This window comes from Grus americana, chromosome 13, assembly GCF_028858705.1.
Source record: "Grus americana isolate bGruAme1 chromosome 13, bGruAme1.mat, whole genome shotgun sequence".
Classification (NCBI taxonomy): Eukaryota; Metazoa; Chordata; class Aves; order Gruiformes; family Gruidae; genus Grus; species Grus americana.
The window spans coordinates 16,539,289-16,559,508 of NC_072864.1; the positions used below are offsets into that span (position 1 = coordinate 16,539,289).

General features: G+C 37.0%; 1 long non-coding RNA gene across 4 annotated transcripts in view; it reads right to left on the bottom strand.

Annotated features, from left to right (window-relative positions):
- The window catches only part of LOC129212160 (uncharacterized), a 192,832-nt gene that overhangs the window by 122,381 nt on the left and 50,231 nt on the right, over positions 1-20,220 (bottom strand). For all 4 annotated transcript variants that reach the window (XR_008579086.1, XR_008579084.1, XR_008579083.1 and 1 more), the window contains exons 2-3: positions 7,229-7,507; positions 244-358 (exon numbers count right to left, since the gene is read on the bottom strand). This is a non-coding gene — a long non-coding RNA (uncharacterized LOC129212160). The remainder of the gene's footprint in view (positions 1-243; positions 359-7,228; positions 7,508-20,220) is intronic.

Here is a 20,220-nt window from a genome sequence, read left to right on the forward strand (position 1 = left end):
TAATCTTTATGTCCCTGAAAATATTTAGTGCTCCTCCTCCCTCAGGCTTTGTTTCCCCTCAATGATTGCAATTGTTTGCAGATAGAGATGCAATCTTCTCTGCTCTCACCCTGACCTGATCCTTAACACTTGAAGTTTTAAAAATATTTTGCTCAATAAAGCACAGTGATCAAAACTTCTTACTCTATCTAAAACATTCATTCTATCAGGATTTTATAATGAAAAGTTCTATAAGATCCTTACCTGAGTGAACATGGATTTGACTGGAACTTTCTCTTGGGCCCTCTAAGGTGTGATTGTGCGGATGGAAGATCAGTTTTACGTTTATCCTCTTGTTTCTCTGAATCTGCCAATGAGCCTGTGAAATGGGAAGCATGCCACATAATTAGAAAATTATCCACTGCCAACTTTCTATTACTCTATGCCTTTTCTAAAAGGAACAAAACATATGCCATACTAACAGTACTTCAGACAGTTAATACAAAAAGCTCTCAAGAGTTTTCAGCAGTCTTCAACTTAAATAACAAACACTAGATAGTTTATAATATGGTAGCTAAAGCTAAGCCTTTTAAGGAGCACATAACCTTTGAGTACTTTGTATACAGCACTAACAGTGAAAATTATAGTAGAACAGCTGTTTCTTAGGCTGAAGACATTTCTCTTTAGGCTGAAGCCCAGCCAGGTTCCAATCCCTTAACCTAGAGCTTCAATCTTCATAGAAAGTTGTTTTTCTGTAACAAGCATATTAATAAGAGAAGACTTTGGCCTCCGGGCTCTCATTGTTAGATTACTCTTTATATTCAATTGTCACAAAAAAGACTTTTTATAAAGTAAAAGATCTGAAAGATAATATCAGCAGAAATGATAGTGACTGATAGGAATCCAGGAGAAAGTCCATAGGATATCATTTAGGAAAAAAGGTAGCAATATTTTGTAAAATCTCTTCAGTGTGAGAAGAGGGAAAAGAGGATTCTCCTTATGAAAACTCAGTGGAAAACTTTTAAGGGCTCCCAGTTCAAAGGATCTTTTTGTGCTTTAAATACTCAAGTCATTAATATTAAGCATTGCTTCTGTACCTCTTTGAGGAATTCCAGTATTACACAGGTGCTAGTTCAACACACTGAGAAAGTTACTTTGATGACTTTGTCTTTCAGAGAGCTAAGTCACTGAGGCCCATATTCTCCTAAGTGCTGCTCCCAAGGGTGCAATGCAACACACTGAGAACCACTGAAGATAGAAGTGAAAGGTGCATCCTTTTCCATTCCCTGGCCACAGCCCTGTTTTAACTGGTGAGGCAGTGCTGGGACTGCTGCCAGATTTTCTGAAAACGGTGTCAGGAAATGAAGCTATTGTTTCCATCTCAAACACAATTCAATAATTAGACAATGAAACTCGTACTGCTGTCAATAAAATTTTGGCCAAAGGTCAGGAAAATGTCTGGTGAGAACATTGTAAAAGGAACTGAAAATATGTCTCCAGGTGAGAAGGAAAAATCCTATTCCTAGCTAAGGATTACGTGTAGAAAACACATCACAGAGTTATGCCTCAGCTAATGCTATATGAACTGTGACAGACTATCTTGTAGTACATTCATGCGTTTTCAGTTGCATCACTAAGGAAGTATTCACTGTATCTACAAACAGATGATTGCATACATTGTATCAGAGACTCCAGGCAAATTATTCAGTACATTTCTAACAAGCAATTAATAGGTATGGATTCAAAAAGCTGAATTACTCCATAATAATTATTTGCTGTTGGATTCACCTTACCATCCTCTGTTTATTTACAGTTATGTAAAGTTTACCCTCACCAGGTAAATTAAAAACAGTTATCTGCTTTCTACCAGAATGATGAACATGTCTCAGAAAGTACCAAAATCACATCATTTTTCTAACAATATTCAGCCCCATGGCAGTTCATGAGTTCTCTAATACTGGGCTTTCCCTTAACACACCAGGCTGTCGTGGCTCAGCTGTAGAGCTTGAATTTGGGCAGAGAAATCTTGCTTTCCAACCCTTATCATCTTCACTGTTGATGCCAAGCTGCACAGCTTGGCAGGTCACATCCTACACCTATGACAAATGTGGGAACTGCTCTGTCTCCCGTCCCCGACAGTGTGCAGTGCTCATATTCCATGCTTCCAGTCTGGAAGCCACTAGGTGACACAGCATAAGGTATTTTCTTGATGCTTGGGTACTGATAGTGAAGTTCTGTTACGTTCTTGAGCTGTTGTCTGATATTGCTACTTACACTGTGCCTGGTATTATTTTCAGTGGCCCTGGCATGCTTTTTGTAATGGAAGTCAATTTTTGCAAAAGCCAGAACTTCCTGAACCTTTATCTTTTTTGATGTTTGCTAACTAAATAGGGAGGGCTATTATGGAGTATGTGACCCATGTCACAATGAGAAATTTAATTTCACTCTGGTTCTTAGAAATCCATAACTACTATGGGGGAGAACATCAAAAGTCACTGTGAACTGTATGGGTCTGAAAGGGAGCTTAGAATAAAGAACTCACAATTAAAAAAAAAAAAAAAGAAATCCTTCCATCTAGCATTAACATATTCAAGGAAAACAATAAAGCACGTTCTTAACCAAACTTTGATACAGGTTTACTTTGCAGTATTCCACGTAACTATACACACATTCACACCATGTTTCTTAAAAAAAAAAACGAAGTGAAAAGTAAAAAAATGCAACTGCCAAAGGAGGGTTATTTATGTTCAAACTGTACTGGAGAAATTAGTCAAGGGCAATTCATGCATGTGAAAATATGATTTCTAACACTGCCAAGGTCGATAAGACCTTAGGGAGTAAATGCTAACCGTACAAATCAAAGATGCCTAGAGGCGGTTTTGAAGATGAGTGGCAAGGCTTTAATAGTTTTAAAAACGCTGTTAATAATCCAAATGAATAAGCAATGATACAAGACAAGCAAATAACTTGTTTATGACAGGAACAAACCACTGCTAGATGTCTTTCTTTCCATGGATTGGATTGCCCAAGTCCAAAATCATATGCTTCTCTCCTACATTTCTTTTCTGTCCCACAATTCCTGACATTACACCCACGTAAACCAGGGAAAGCAGTGGCACTTAATCAGGCTGTTCAAGGAGAGTCCGTATGATTCGCAAGGTTTTCACTTAACTGCCTGAGCCTACCCTGCCATTTGCCCCATGATTAGGTCCCATCCCACACTTATAGTAGGAGTATATTCACAGAAGTATCTGATTCTTTCTCCAACCTGAAAAATTAATAAAGAAGCCAACAGTCTAAATGAATCTGAGCTGCCAAATTAGTTTGGTTGTAAAATTTTAATAAAAAGACCACTTCAGTGACCAAAGTAGTTCTATAGGGGTGTTTCACCTTTTCCCAAGATGTCTAAACAGAAATTAATTTTATCTGAAAATGCATAATGGATACCAATTTATTTATTTATTACCGTTTTCCCATGGTAGATGAACAAAATCAAATGGCTTTATTTTGTTGTTTTGTTTTCAAAAATTAAAAATTTTCATTTTAAGACCAGACCCTGAACTAAGAGAGTACTTTTGACCAGCTGGCTCCAGACACTCCTTTTGTTGCCACTAGTGTAATATCTAAACATCTCTTAAACTTCAAGTTATCTTTTCAAATTGGGTAAATTAGAACACACACATTTTCCACACAGCTCAGATATCTGGGATACACATCTAGTCAAAGATAGCTGAAATCAAAATGATTTTTAAAACAACTTTTTAGAAAAAACTCAGTTTGAGTCATTAAAAATAGCATGGATTACTAACAGGATGAGCTTGTTTCTGAGTCAGACTCTCCAAAACCTAAACAAAGATGAATTCAGAATAGAGCTGGCAATTAAAACTCACTGTGTATTTATTTGTTTCTATTAATAATTAATTGTAGTTTAATATTCCTGTATTGTGCTATTATCTCACATTTTAGAAAATACAATCCATGATAACATCCTGATTTTATTATTGAAGAGATTCAAACCATTTTTTACACTGCTTCTGTGTAGGTAAACTGTTAAATTGCCACGATCCCTTTCATCACAAACTCTTCACTTTCTCATGCTCCTATTAAAAATGCCCATGGCTCTTCCAATCTACTCTTTTTGATCTTTGCTTTTTAATAGCTCTGCCATCTTGATATCAGAAAAAAAGAGGTTGACTAGATATGCAGATTCCTCTGATTTAGGGATAGGGTAATTAATTCAGAACCTCAGCACGAGCAAGCAGCAAAAGTCAGAACAATAAGAAAACAAGGATGCTGTGGAGAGCAAATGAAAGTAGATACTTAGGGACCAGTTGAATACAGGGAGAAGACTGTAACCCAAGTCATGCAGCCAATTTAAATCTGTTGGAAAAGGGTGCAGGATGAAAAGAAGGAAGGCAAAGAGAAGAGCCATCAGCCAAACAGGCAAAACTGCTGCGTTCTACTTCACACAGTTATGACTCCAGGTAGCAATTGGGTAGAAATTGAGCAGATGATTGTGGAGTGTGTGTGTGTATCTGAGATGTAGGAGAGCAAATCTCGTTGTTAATCTTGATGTCAGAGACACTTATGTTCCTGCATGAATCCTTCCTTTTTGGCCTTTTAATCTTTTTCTGTTTAATCTTTCTCTTTTCCCATTAATTTCCTCTATTCCTTGGCCTCAGGGCCACTCTGGAGTCAGAAATTAGAGAATTTGATTCAAATTTCCAAAAGAGTGTAAGGACTTTTGATCACACAGAAGCATAGTTTAAGCAGCAAGGGTAGCAGTCATCAAAAAGTAAGTGCCACAGACCCCTACTTCTCCCCCCACCCCCAGATGTGCACTGGCTCTTACTCCTATAAGACAATACAATGAGCTTAAAGAGGAGGTTTTCACAGTCCTCTCACTCTGGAGAGGGTAAGAGTGCTGGGTAAACTGTATGGAAAATACAGATGGAAAATACGGTACGACCCCATTACAATTATTACAGTCAGTGGTTATCCCGGCAAATCTCCTGGCCAAGACAAACCAGAAGCTCTACAAGTGGAGGAGGACTGTGTTTGTTGGCTGAGTTTGGAAATCAGTTGAAGCCAGACTACAGAGCCAACAGCAGCTGTTTCTAAATTTTTTTTTTTTTTTGGAATCTCAGCACAGCATGCAAGTAATTTATGATGGACTTGAACTGGAGAAGCAAAGTATATAGTATTGTGGAACTGAAATCCAAAAAATGTAATATTTCAGGAGACCTGTAGCTGGTAAGTTGAAACTACTATTTCTGTTTACATTCCATTTTCTGTCTTGGTCACAGCACTCTTATATCCTTATATATTTAACTTAAATGCTCAGGTATTGCTTCACATGCACTTTGGCTATTTTCAATGCATCAAACATGTTCACAATGTTTTATAACTACCAACAGACTTTACTGCCAGCAAAATCAGTTTCTGTTTTTTTTGTTTATTAGAGTGCAATGAAGACTTCTGTCCATGGATGCATCTGGAGTTTGCTGAAACATTTTGGCTAGTATTCCCAACATATTCTCATAGAACTGATCAGCTGCTGTAAGACATAAGTGCCACTGCTCCCTGCCAGCACACACCATTTTGACAGGTAGAAAGAGTGAAGTTGTACAGACTATAGATGATGTAAAAGTAATACATAACCTACTAAAAGAAACAGTATCATACTTATATGAGCCCCTCTGTAGTTATTAGGGTTGATTGTCATGGTTTCCCTCAAACCCTCTCCTCAATTAATCTCTGATATCCACAGTTTTGATAGGCTTTCCCACGGGGCATGCAAGGAACACATTGCTCTCCACATATAGATCAGAGGCCTATAATACAAGGCATCTTCTTTAGAGACATTTTTAATCCTGCATTAATTCCTTAGCATGGTTGCATTACCCCACCTTCCAAATGGTTGGCAAAATCCAGATCATCATCTGGGAGGGGCAAAAGCTAAGTGTTAAACGAGGTGGTCCTAAATGCAGATTTGATTGCCCAAAGAGTCAGGCAGAAAGACAGGTACTTTCAAAGAACATTTATTGTTATGGTAGCTAATCTGAAGCGTTTCAGTTACTTTAGGACAAATTCAGGACTAACACAAGGAGAAAGAATCAGAAAAAATGTAATAGCCTGTAGCTTGTTTTCTTATTTAAGACCAAAGTATCATAAAATATTTTATATAAATAGGTAGGAGTAATAAAACCAAAGGGGGATGACCAATTAAATAGTACATTATTTTAAGAGATGAGAGGCAGATCACTTAAGATGATGTTTCAACCCATCTGTGGTAATTTGTATTAGCTGAGGATTTGTCCCTAAATATTAAAACAGCAGTCTTGACACTTTACTCTTTTTTTTCCAATTCTAGAGTTTAAAGACACTTTGCAGTTCAGTGGTCCAGAGTAAGAGAAACTCTACTGCATACTACTTCTGGGTGATAACACAGCTGTCACCTGCACCAAAATCACTACACAATTGTTTGGGTTTTCTAAAAGATGGAGTGAAGAATAACTACCTAACTATATGCACAAAGGCAATTTTTGCTAAGTAAAATACAATTATACTATCCAGAACTTCTTTTGAACACAATTAGTAACAAACGTCCCTTGTTCTATGAAAATGTGCCAGGAAATTTTAATTGACCGCAAGTATCCAAGGTTGCCATTTAACACATTATTTGAAAGATGAATTTATTGGGCCCACATTTAACTACCATGTAACCTGCATTATGGTTTACAAGATGGAATGATTTTGTTTTACATGACAGTTATTGGGCCTACTTCTACTTGCAGTTATGCCAGTGAAAAAATTGGAACAAGTCCAATAAAGTCAATGGCTCTAGTAAAATTAAACTCAATCCCTCAATGCAATTTAATAATAATTGGTATTACAAACTAGCCAGTCTTCTGCTTTTCCAGTTGGTAGTGAGTGGAACCAAGCACCAGGTATCACGTACTTCTAAGATAAAAGATGCCTACATTAAGCCTTGGCCCTTCCACAGAGACCCAAGCTCATGTAACTTGTCTGACATGAGACACAATGTGCTGAGTCCACTGCATGCATGTATATTCCCTAGCACTTTGGGAGGACCTCATCATGAGGATGAGGAAGCAAAATGAGAAATTCAGAAAGGGATTTTTTTTTATTATAACAACATTTACCTGCAAATCACTTAATAATTAAAGATTCTTTTTATTAACATCAAAAGTTTTGAGACACGTTCTCTTATATGGTTTGAGCTTACCTTTTCTTGTGATTTCAAGGTTTTCCACAGCTTTAGGTCAGGCAGGACTTTGTCTTCTATTTCCTGACAGGGTTATTGTGCTGTACAGAACAGCTTTTCTCCTAGCATGGACTCCTGTGTTTTTATTATTTCTTCAAATTCAGAAGCTCCAGACCTTCCTGAGACAGCAGTACAGATCCAGGCTTCATGGAGTGGGTCTGGTTTTGGGGTGCTTTCAAAGTAGATGTCCTAACTGGCAGTCTTTAATTCTCTGCAGTAGAACATCCTTGCAGAAATTTCCTGAAATGGAGAATAACATCTTACACCTCAAGAAAAAAAAGGACAGGTGATTAGCATGTGCTGTAATACAAAATGACAAACATCATCCACTGCCCACAACCAGTTTTCACGATCTCCAAATACCAAATAGTAAACACATAATGGGTAGTACTCAGGTGCTCTACCTAATAGAAGCTTTCTTTTTATATCAATCATTAACATTATGTATTTCTGTAATTTATGTATTGTAATACTCAAGTCAGAAGCCCAAATATATAAGAAGACTACAAAAATACTAGTAAGTGAAGTTTAAATTCAGCATCTGGTGAAGGTAAGCTCTAAGAGTCTAAGCTAACGTGTAGGGTTTTTGTTTTGGTTTTTTTTTTTCTCAACTGTTTTTCTAAAAATAGTAATTTTAATATATACTCCATTTGGAAGCTTTTGAACAGAACTAGATATACTGCGTTATTCATAATCTGTCCTGTACAAATTGAGCCAAGCATTAGGTCACTGCACAAGCCACTGTACTTAAGTGCAGCTCTGGGCGAGAGACAGTGGGAGTAGAAGGAAGTAGAAAATGAGATGCTGTATCAAGATAGAAGCACAGGGATTTTTTCCTCCTGATTAAGAAATGAGCTAAATTATTGTTACTTTCTTGGGAAATTCACACTCTGAAGTGAACAAACGTAACCCAGTGACTCTTGTACTCTCCCTTCTATTGTTGGTGTTGCATTACCAAATACTGTTCATTGCTTGAGTTTTTAGATTTTAAACTGTTGCTAACCAACAGCTTTACAAGGATCACATGGATGTGAAAACTAGTGTTTCCTTCCCAAGTCCACTGACAACTGGCTAACTTGAAAAAGTATGTTTCTACCTATTACAGCACACGTACATGTTGATAGCTTTCAAATGATCCATTTGTGTTAGAACTGGTAAAGTGATATTCTATTATTTCATTGAAAATAAAATGTATTGAGACATTCACATTGTTTTTCATTTTCTTCTGTTTCAATATTCTTTTAACTTCGATTTGTGCCATCTAACAACTAAAAGTTATTGAAAAAGAATTGTTGCACATTACATCCATTACATTAAGATGATCTTTGTTTATAAAATGAGATTGTTTTATGAATAAAATACATTGAGAAAATATAGCTGTCTCAACAGCAACTTTGTCTGTTAAAAATGCAGTGATATAGCTTGAATTTCTCCACTTCAGTGCATCTCATGAGGGAGTGAAATGTTTATTAGATGGTAGCATGCATTATTCTCCAAATCTTCTTTTATATGCCTATTTTAAGTATTTGATTATTGCCTGGCTAATAATAGGTGCTTCTTCAGTCAAAGAACAGACTAGAGAAGACAGTGTAAATTGTAGCATATAATTGTTCACTGACTGCCATTGAAAATGTTTAGCTACATGACAATCTTCCTCTGATGTCTACAGCCACTGTTTCATGTAACAGCAATAAAAGCTGCGGGAATCAGGAAAAACCCACCCAGAGAGTAATCCCACCCCATTAATTTTTAAGTGCATAGAATACTCCAGAGGACAGGCAAGCCCACCTGGGGCCAGTGAAAAGAAATCACACTAGTCATTGATTTACTGGGGACATGAGATGAGTGGTGAAAAGGCTGTGAACCTCCCAGTTCCATAGCACTGCCTAGCACAGCTCGTTCCCTGTCTTTCCTTCTGCTCCTTCACCTTGGCCACCACAGTAACCATACAGAGAGACATTTTGGCTGCATCCTACATTGAACACGCACAGAGCTGCAACTGAATTGAATCCGGAAGGGGCCAAGGAAGCTGGTAGCCAGAAACTATTTCTGAGGCTGTGTTGTGTTATGGAGGAGGATCTTGAGAGCATGGCAGTTTGGTGAAACAGAACAGGGAGAGGCTTCTGAGCCAACCACAAATGGATCAGCATGTTCCAGACACAAACAGACTGAAAAAAACCCTGAAAGCTGCCCAGAAAACAGCAAGATATGAAGGAACTGAAGCAAGAAGTTACTCTTGGAGTCTGAGGATTTTGTCTTTCAGCATATTCAGAGATAATCTTCAAGATAAATGGATAACCCCCTTTTGAATTGAAAAAATATGTGGCTCAGTCCCTAGCCTCCAAAGATTTTAATTAAGTGATTGGAGATGGACCTATGTAACATAAACAGGAAGCATTTCAACTACTCTAGTTCCTCTCTAGTGTCAAAAAATACCTCAGAGCTTGACTGAAAGCTTGACTGAAGACTAGCCAGTCTCAAGTGACTACACAGGGTATTGTGGCACAGAAGAAAATGTATCTTTACTTTTAAGAGTGCCAACTCATAGGCTTGCCATGAATGTTCAAGAGGATGTTAATTTTCTGAACAACTACAGGTGCTCAAATCATCCTGCCCCATTGCTTCCTACCCCCAACCAGAACACTCACAAATTACTGTGGGCAATTTTGCAATAAGCCAATTGTGTTACTCAACCCTTTAACACTTAGAGAAGCCTTTTTATCCAGCAACAATGTAACAGGGAAGGTGCCAACAGATCCAAATGGGCTCTGGAATGATTTATTCATCCTAGGCTTCTAAGTCCCTTTTCCTCAGTATTAATACTAAGATTAATGTGTCCCATCAATGCGCTGCCAACAGGAACTTTAATAAAAGCAAGAACAACTAGTTGGCTCAGCTTTCTTTCTACTTAAGGTTAGGACATCATAAAAACAGAAGCCTACAAAGGCTTTCCCTTTAATTCACTTATTGCCTTACAAAATGAAAGTAATTACATTTAATTTAATGAAAACACACAGATTACAGGAACATAAGTATATCACTGCCTAAAGTTATTCATTAGTCATTTTTTAAAAAGGATAAATGTAATATATTTGCATATTTTTAAATGGTGCATATATATCTTAAAACTTCTTAAAAACTTAATGCAGACAGATGCATTTGAACATAACCAAAATACAACATCTACAATACTTAGGAAGGATGCCAGATTCATAACAATGAGTGACATCCATAGATTAAATGACAGACTGGATGTATGTACAAACTAACATTAAGGAATTTGTTAGATGTGAAGGAATACTTGTTTATGTATCATCAAACCTTGGTCCCTTTCAAGTCTGTTTATCTATTACCACGGAGAATACAAGTGTACCACGTTAATGGTCTCGGCGATGTGGACACTTGCCCTTTATTTCACATGTGCCATTTAAGTCCTCAATTGCAAATGAATCACAACCAGCTGGGCTAGATTTTGCCCAGGACAACCTTGTGCTTAAAATTCCTTCTCTTCACTAGCCCTTCAATTACATGGTTTCTACACCCTAGATCCTCAAGTATCCAATTTCAAAATTCAAACCCATCAAAGTCTGTCCAGAAAAGCTTGAAGAAAGCACCTAATGAATGCTATTTGAAAATATAAGAAAAAAAAACCCCAAACCCAAAAGTTCTGTGCCCAGAGTTGCTGAGAGAGTTTAGTGACATTCTAACAAACTGCAGTGTGACAAAATCACCTAAATGGACTGTGAATGATACTGCAGACTGTATATTGCATATTTGAATGCATAAAGCGTTTGGCACATAACTGCAAAGCTGCCCAAGCCATTTACAAGTAAGCTTTCAAATTCATTCCTGATCACATTTCTATACTACAAAATGTCCCCATTTGTACCTGAGAGATGTTTTAAGTTCTTTTTCTTATAGTCACCAATCTTCCTGCCTTCTTTTGTGGGAAAATATGTACGAGTGCTTGCATACTTTTCTTTCTTCCTATCCCCTGTACCAATTGTTCACCTAGATCAGGCACAGAAACTGCAGATTTGCTGGGTGGTGGCGATGGGTGAGTGGAGCAGAAACTCCATTTCCCCCTAAAAGGCAGAGGTCACTCAACTGAAAGAACAGAAAGGCCTTTTATTCCTATAAAGAAGAGGAAAAAGCTCTTCACAGTGAAGATGAAAAATATTGTATTTGAATCCTGAGAAGAACTTGTTCTTCCTACACTGGAGAATAGTCTATTCACAGCACAATTCGAATAGCCTTTTCAAATATTTGCAACTGGCAAAAAGAATAATACACATCTGTTTACATTTATTTTTATAAATTATTTTATGATCATAGTATGTATGTCAGACTAAGACATTTCATGGTATTCCATTCAAATGAGGAAGTTAAAATTTCTTAATCATCTCAGGCACTTAGATTTGAAACTTCACCTATTTGGCTGTTATTGCAATGATAACATAGTGTAGGCTTTGATTTGTTGACTCAGATTTTTAATGATGACTTGTGTACTCCTATAAAAGTAGGACTTGCAACTGGCAAGAAAAAAAACCCTGGGAACATAACTTATATCTAAAGGTCTAAATGGATATATAAAACTGCCAAATATTTGACCAAATTCAGAACAATATACTCTTCAGTGAACCCCACTTTTTCATTTTCTGAAATGTCTTACAATCATTTTGAAAATTCTCAAATGTTTTCTAAAAATACATGAAATATAATCCTTGAATTGCCAACAATTTTTAATTACAAATGGCAGATGCTTGCAAAGAAAGAATTTTGTACAATGTTGGTTGGTGATATAAATGAAGTGTTGTATTTCTAGTGTTTTATTAGTTATATGATGTAAATCAGTCAACAATGTACAAATTGAGAACTGTAAAAAGTAAAATTGACATTTAGCACAGAGAAGTTTCAAATACAGGTAATTATATAATTTCTTTAGTCAAAGGACACAAGCAATATCACATGACCTATCTAATCTAAACATAGAGGTGCAGATTTGGTTAGGAATACTTATGTCTAAAACCAGATTTCTCAGTTTATGCTGTGCTCAGTGAATACCAGCAAAATGGAAATTCAGAATATTACAGTCAGAACGAAAATTTCCTGCATACAAGTTGTCAAGATTTTAATTTCAAGCTTTACATTTTGTAAAGACTCCCACCATTACGCTTTTTACTAATTGTATTAATAAAGAGTGGCAGACTTATACTATTGCTGATACTAACCTGAGAATAATAATTAAAAAGTATGATTTTGTCTGTTATAAAAAGTTGGAAAGAGAGGTAGACCCACTTAGCCCAAGTAGAATGATTTATCCCAGTTTCCTCAGTAAGCTTGGAAAGAACTCATCAGATAAATAGCTTGAGGAATCAACCTACCTCTAAATATTATTTAACATCTGAAACTACAACCAATGATTTCTTGTAAAATCCTATGCTTATCTGTATTTGAAATAGGGGTAGACCCAAACTCTGGTCTTTTCTAATGAAAGGTTAATGGTCTGCCTCTACCTTCCTGCATTAAGCTGTTTTCTGTTAGAAGTTATTAGGTTCTGTTGGGAAGAAAAAAATGCCATCCACAAGTCCTATTTTATTTCCATACCATCTTTGCTTCTCCATTTCACTATTGCTGTTGGGTTTTGCTCATTTGCATTTCCAATCTCATGCTGCCTTTGAATAGCGACTGAAGACAATTTGTCCCAGTTCAATATCCCAGATTTTGAGAAAGTCTGACTACAGATCCAAAGGTCTGTAATGGGCCGAAACAAATCACCACCGTAAAACCCCTAAAGTATGCATCCAGGCTGAGATGCCTTACAGTGTGAGCCTACTTGATCTTGAGAACTGAGAGCAGAATGTGGTTGGCACCGATAGGATTATTATTTTTGGAGAGCAGATCATGCAGGCAACTACCCAGGGTAAGGGGGGAGCCCTAAAATTATGTTTTTCTGAACTAGTTAAACCATCTCTAATTAATTCTGATGGTTTCAGCTAAAACTTTCCAGATGAGCAGTTTAAGCTGAAGTCAACACTGAACAATCATTGTGTTACTGAAATGCTCTGGTGTATTCCAAGTCCTAACTTTTTGATTCAGTGAAATTACCAAAAAATGAGCAGTATATGTTATCTCAATCCAGATATCTTGTGATTGTGTTGCTACTTGAGCAGGATAAAAATTCCTTTTCACCACCCCCTTCACTTTTGCAAAATTCATCCCTAGCTGTGTCTTAAAAATGTCATACATACTTTACTGTTTCCAAATAAACACATAATTTTTGGCAGAATTAGTAGACAAGAAAGGTAGGGGCACTGTTGTTATAGGAGTTCATATAAAAAGCAAATTTTAATGTTTGAAAATTTAAGACTTTCCCAAAGTTTTAAAATACATCCTCCCTGACTCCATCTGTATTATTGTCAAAAGCATTATGAAGTGTCCCTTTGGAAAAGTAAATCTGATTAATTAGCATCAGTCTCCATTGTAGAATTGAACAGCTATATAAACAGCCATGGACTTTTCTTAACAAGCATTCTATTATTGTTTTCAGCATTGTTAAAATCTAAAATGATTTAATTGTTTAACCATTGTGTTCTGTGCATTGTTTGCAAAGTTTGTCTAGTGAAAAGATTTTTTCTTACAGTGTTCTAGAATGATACAGAAACACACTTTTTGTTCAGAATTGCTCTAATACAGTATACAAAAGTAGGATTGCTTTTCAGTAGCAATTCTGCATACAACGGGAAAGAAAGCAGAAAAACTGGAGATAACTGAGAATGTGAAAATACCAGAAAACAGTTTCCACTGCAGTACTCTATTTCAATAGAAAGCTTGTGTCATTTCTGATATCAATGAGATTAAAAATACTGCTTTCACTGTTGTCTAGCAAGAATATGGTGATTTCAGCAGCAGGTCTCCAGCAAAAAACTATCACTACATGGTAACAGTGCTTGGATACTGACACTGTCACGGCGGTATAGCTTTTGTGCAAGAGGCTAAGTACATGGAGGCCATTGCCCAGAGAAATCCTCATATCTCATAGAAATTACTGCATTGAAGACACTACTGCCCCATATCCTTGCTGATCTCAGTTCACAGACAAAGCAGGGCTACAGCTCTAAACCAACAGCAAGGCAGCCTCTCAGGAAAGGGATTCACATCACCAGCTCCTCCTGTTGCCATCTGACTATGGACTAGTGAGGAGTAGCTTGTACTGCCTGCACTGGATCAGCTTAATGCTGGAATTGCAAAGGCTTCAGTTTTTAGGTTTGGCAATCTAACACCTTTCTTTAATATTCACTTCATACAAACAATTTCAGAAGTCCCTGGCACTCTGCAGGAATTCAGTTAACACATAGTTCCATTAAAAATTGAGAGTAAAAATATATGTATATGTTTACTTCTGTATTAATACCCAGAGAAATTCTTCAACTGTGAACTGTAAATGTAAATTTAAATTGGGGGGCGGGGGGGCGGGGGACACAACACGACACACGACGACACCAGCAAACCCTCCCAGTGTTTACTTGCTTGTAACACAAAAAGCAGGATTTCAACATTCACCACAGCAACCATAAATAATATGGCCATCTTTAATTTGGCCTCCAATATCTGACCAACCTTGATTTATCCACAGACAAAACCAAGCATCTCTAATTTGCTAACCAATCACTGCAATTCTTTTCTTACCAACCAATAATTCTGCCATCTCTAATTTACCAATAAATAATTCTGCACTCTCAAATTTACTAACCGATAATGTGACCAATTTGCTGACCAATGATTGTGTCAACCAGTAATAGTGCCCCTAGCAAACAGTAATTTGCCAAGCAATATTTGGACCTTTTTCTCCCCCAGCAATAAAGAACTCCAGTGGTCTTTGATTCAGTATCTACTACATTGCTCTGAAACTGCTTATGTGGATAGTGAGTTTTTTACAAAGTATTTGCTTTCTGTGGGAATATTTGTTTACATTGACTGCTTAGAAATTGCACAGGTCCCTCTTAAATGTCCACTGAACTAGAATATTGTTTTCCCTTTTAGCAACATTAGCATTTGAGGGAAGCTTATTTTTTCTGTTAGCAGTATTCCTCTGCATATTGCTAACTCCTCTGTTAGTACTGTTGTCATCACGCTGGGATTTGGCGACAGTTCCACAGTGCTTGGACAGCCTGCATTAGTAAAGCAGTGACACCGCTAGCCAGCTCTGTCACCCTGCTGACCTTACCACCCAAGCTGATTCTGTCTGGGCAAAGATTTGAGCAGAAAGAGTTCATATATAAAGCCATGTGATTGATTTGTTTTTTCTAATTTCTATGTCCCTTGGCTTGAGTGAAAAACAGGTCTTGAATTATTGGTTTCTTTAAACAATAATAATAGCATTTTGAAGCCATGTAGTAACTTCTGCAATCAATTTTACCTCCAAGAAATGTTACCAGTTTTGTGTAATTTTATTAGTTCATATTAAAGCCATTAGCTAACACAACATTAGCTCAGTGAGCAACCACTCTAACACCCATTTTACAGGGAAAGTCTACAGAGAATAAGGGCATAGCAGGATTGACCATCAGTGCTGAAATTAGTAAAGAATTTCCAAGCTCCAAGCTGCTGGCTTACACAGCTACAGAAAATAAAATATCTATAGGCTGTGGACAATATCACTGCAAAATTATACAACAGAATATTTGCAAAGAGAGAGACTGTGAGTTCAGGCACAACTCTGTGCAAAAGACAATATCTGCACCACCTGACCATATATTGTTCCTTGTAATCAACCTCCTAATGCAGTGCACTGTTTAATTTATTGCATATTCCAGGAAATGTTTCAAAGCAATATTAATTCCAAAACAGAACAAAAATTTGAGATTTCTAACTTTTACAAGAAAAAAAAAAGACACTTGCAGTTTAAATTCATATAAAAATATGAATTGATTCTGTTAAAATCTCATCCTGGAAGTAGTAGGCTGGAAGAACATTCTAAAACTGCATTGCAGGGCCCCTTTATCTTTTTCTCTCCCATCTTGTGGGATAAGCACAGCCTAAGCAGCACTGTTGCTTCTTACTTTTTTCTTCCTGAAGTCTCCTGGGATTCTTGAAAGAAGAGACAGAAATGCCATTCTGGGTGGCTTTTCCTTTAGAGGAGGTTGTGAATAGGGAAAGTTAGCCAAGAAGGAAAAGGAATTGGCCAAGGCGGCAGGAATTCCCAGAAGGCCAGAGGTTTGGTATGTTTAACGTTCTCTTGGTGTTGGACAACAAGCATAATACAACTGAAGCTGTACTAAATTGTATTTCCTGAACCTAGTTGTATGACAAAAGTAAAATATAAAAACTCACTATCTGAGTTTTAAGGATAAATAACAACTCTGATGATGGCTTCAGTAGTATTTCTGGTAAAGATATCGAAGAGCCATAACATCGGGGGTTTTTCCAGAAAAATATTTGTTTTACAATCTTGGGCTTGTTAAATTTTCAGTAACAAATATTTCATTAGCCAGTATTGGGAAGATTAACTCAAATACAAAAAGCAGTACTGTTTATCTGGCAAGCATGAAAAGTAGGTGTGATGCAATAAAGGCACCGAGAATGTGTGTGCATGCATCTCTTCCTCATATAAAGTTAAAAAGGGTGGGAAAATGTCATAAGTAGGAGATTGCTGAGGTCTAACACGTGAATGAAAGATAATGGTGTAGGACAAGACACAATGAATGTCAAAGCAGACATTTACAGGATTGTCAGAGGGACTAGAAGATGGTCAGTCAGAGTACAAGTGACAAAAAATAGGAACGTGTCTACACCTTGAAAGATGAAACATAAGTTTGTAGATCTGTGTAGCTATTTGTGTATCTCTCTTCCATAGTGGGCATGAGAGGAGAAAAATTTGCCCATTCAGGCATTCCTAAGTTTGTTTTACAGTGTACATACAAGTACATCCACAAGGTTACAGAGGATAGTACGAAGAGAATTGTGAAAGGAAAAAACACATTAAAAGAACATAAGCATATACATATAGTATTAGTATAATGTTTTACACCGGGGAGAGCATGAGGATTGATGCAGGTGGGAAGACAGTCTTGCCTTGTCTGGTTAAATTTTCTATATTAGGGTACTATTGATTTTCCTAAGTATATAGGATACTGTATATACCCCATTCTGCTACCCTTACACAGGTTAATTCTTTTATCCATTTCAAACCCAGTCAATCAATAACAGTGATCAGGTAGGTTGTGAAATTGCCTGGAAAACACATCCACAAAGTAAACCCAATACAATGGCCTGTCTATGTGACTTAAAGCTTAGCACGGCATTGAAAATCACTAATGGAACACTGTGCAGTTTGTTCATGCTACGAGCAGTCAAGAATCATGCATAATGTAATAGTGCATCTGCTAACAGCAGCTCACACAAGCTAATTTAATCTTGTTTTAAACTAGACACAAGGAATTAATCTTTAAAGCTGCTCCCGTGATTCTCTTTGGCCCTTAAAATATCGAGGGTCTTTCCACCTCCCCATTTACAATACTGTAAAGGGATGCATTTCAGTTATCATTGTGTATTTACACTTCATCTACATTAGCTGGAAAATGGATGCAACTCCATAATTTATCAGTCTTAAAAAGCACATTGCTGGCCCAGTCCAGAAGCTGTGTTTTGTGTTGTCACATCTGAAACTGGTATTAAGTCTCAGGCTCTACTATGGAAGTCAGATTCCCTAAATAATTAATATTTGAACAGAAATAAATTACTTTTTTTCCCCTCAAGTTTAGTTTGACTATATTAATTACACAAGACCATCTCACAGCTATTTCTGGTGCAGAAGTTACAACTTTACTATTATTGTCTTAATTACTTATATTGCTACAGTGCTATTGTGTTTGGTACTGTGCAAACACTGAAAAAGACAGTCTTCACCCCAAATAACTTACAACTCAAGTCTAAAAAAAGATACAGACAGATTGAAGAGTACAAAAGGAAAAACCTGAAAACAATATTGATTAGAAAGACAAGAAATAAAATACTCATATATAGTAAACTTGACTTTGGCAAGATTTCAAGTTGGGAGCTTGATCGTGAATTTTTGGACCTATGGCCAAAGAGAAATTTTAGTAGGGCTTTGAAAGACAACAATGATGTCTCATACCAAATTCAAAACACAGCACTATACTGGCTACTAGGAAGAAAATTAACTCTATCTCAGCCGAAACCAGGACAACGTATTACCTTCACAAATGTTCATGGCAAGCTCCTTGTAAGCATAAGGGAGACTGATAGAAAAAAAAAATGCTTTTAGGAAAAAGTAGCAAGTGGGAGGTGGAGACTGGTCACTCATCAAGATTTGTGAGGCGTATGATGTCTTAATATTGAGAGGAGAATGACAGACAATGGGAAAGGAAAGAGCGAACATGCAAACAAGTATTTTACTACAAGTGTGATAGAGCTAATGAAAGAAAAACAAAGGAGAAAGGAAAGAAATAGTCTAGGTAAACGGGCTTTGCAAAAGGTTTCCGATTATATGCAAGTGAAGCAATACTATATTTCAAGCAAAGTTTAGTATGCAATAAGCAACAGAGGATGATGAGAATCTGGAAAAGCGTTTATGCTGCAGACGGGACAGGACAGAGTGTCTTTCAGAAATGGTTTTCCAAAATAATCAACAAGACCAAGATATGGCCTGAACATCAAATATTGGGCTAAGGGATGGTGACAGTAAGTGACAGGACCAGGAAGCTGGACAGTGCAATTAACAACAGATACGCTGAAAAGAAGTTTGGTTGTTGTAATCAGCTGTCAGCAAAAGTTTAAAGCTCTACTTTAACTGTGATACATTGAAATCCATGGAGAAACATTAGATGGTGACAGGCCAATATTATACTTCAAAGAAGGGAAAAGTAAATCTGTGAGGTTTCTGACTAGGGCTAGTTGTTGAGTTTGTGTTTGTGGACTCTCTGTATCTCAGAGAAAACCTACAGAAAGAATACCAAAGTGCGAGTAAAGGATACACACATGAAGATGAAGAGCTAGTGCAGCCTCCCTGCTCTTTGCAGGGAGGTTGGACTAGATGACCTTTAAAGGTCCCTTCCAACCCAAACTATTCTATGATTCTAGAAGGACAGACTCATTGGAATCAAATGATTTAAATTGATTTAGAGAACATCATCAGAAAGTAGTTTAACAAATTTAGAGCAGAGACAGAGAAGGAAAACAATGAGTAGAAGTGCTAGAAAAGAGGCCAAGAACATTTTTTAGATAGAAAAGTTAAACTGTATTTGTGTGATGAAGGGTTAACTCAGTATAGGGATACCTGAGAAAGATATGGTCAGAATAACGCAAGTATAAAAAAGTGCCCAGATGGGGATGAAGTTAGAGAAAATGGACTGAAATGGAGAAACAAAACAACTGCCATGCACTGTGAGAGAGGAGGAAGAAAATTTTTCATGAAGGAGAGAAAGCAAACAGGGAAGGCAAAGAGGTGGTTTCAATTCTTCTTGGGAAAATGTGAATTCCAGTAGGATTCTGAGTAGTGTGCAAGTAGTAATAACATAAAAGTGACCTGTGCTGTTGGCATTGGCTCCAAAAAAAATGCAGAACAACAAAAAATCCATTATGAAAGCCATGTGCTTTCAGTACTGGTAAAATTTTATATTGATCTGTAGGTAAGCATGCTAGCAAGCAGCAAACATGACAGAACTTGCTTGTTTACTCAGGTCTAGAATGAAGGAAAACACTGTGCATTTGTGGCATATTAGACCTGTAGGAATAGCAGAGTTAGGTCAATACCAACCTTCCACAATTTTCAAGTTCAATTTTAGATTCAAGACAGCCTTTCAAATCCAGTTGGAACTCTCAGGTTTTATTCTGCATCCTAAGAAATACAAATATTCCCCAGATCTTCTGGAAAACTATAAATCGAAGTCCTTTGAAGCCTGTTTAAGACCACTTCAGAGGTTGGTGAAGTG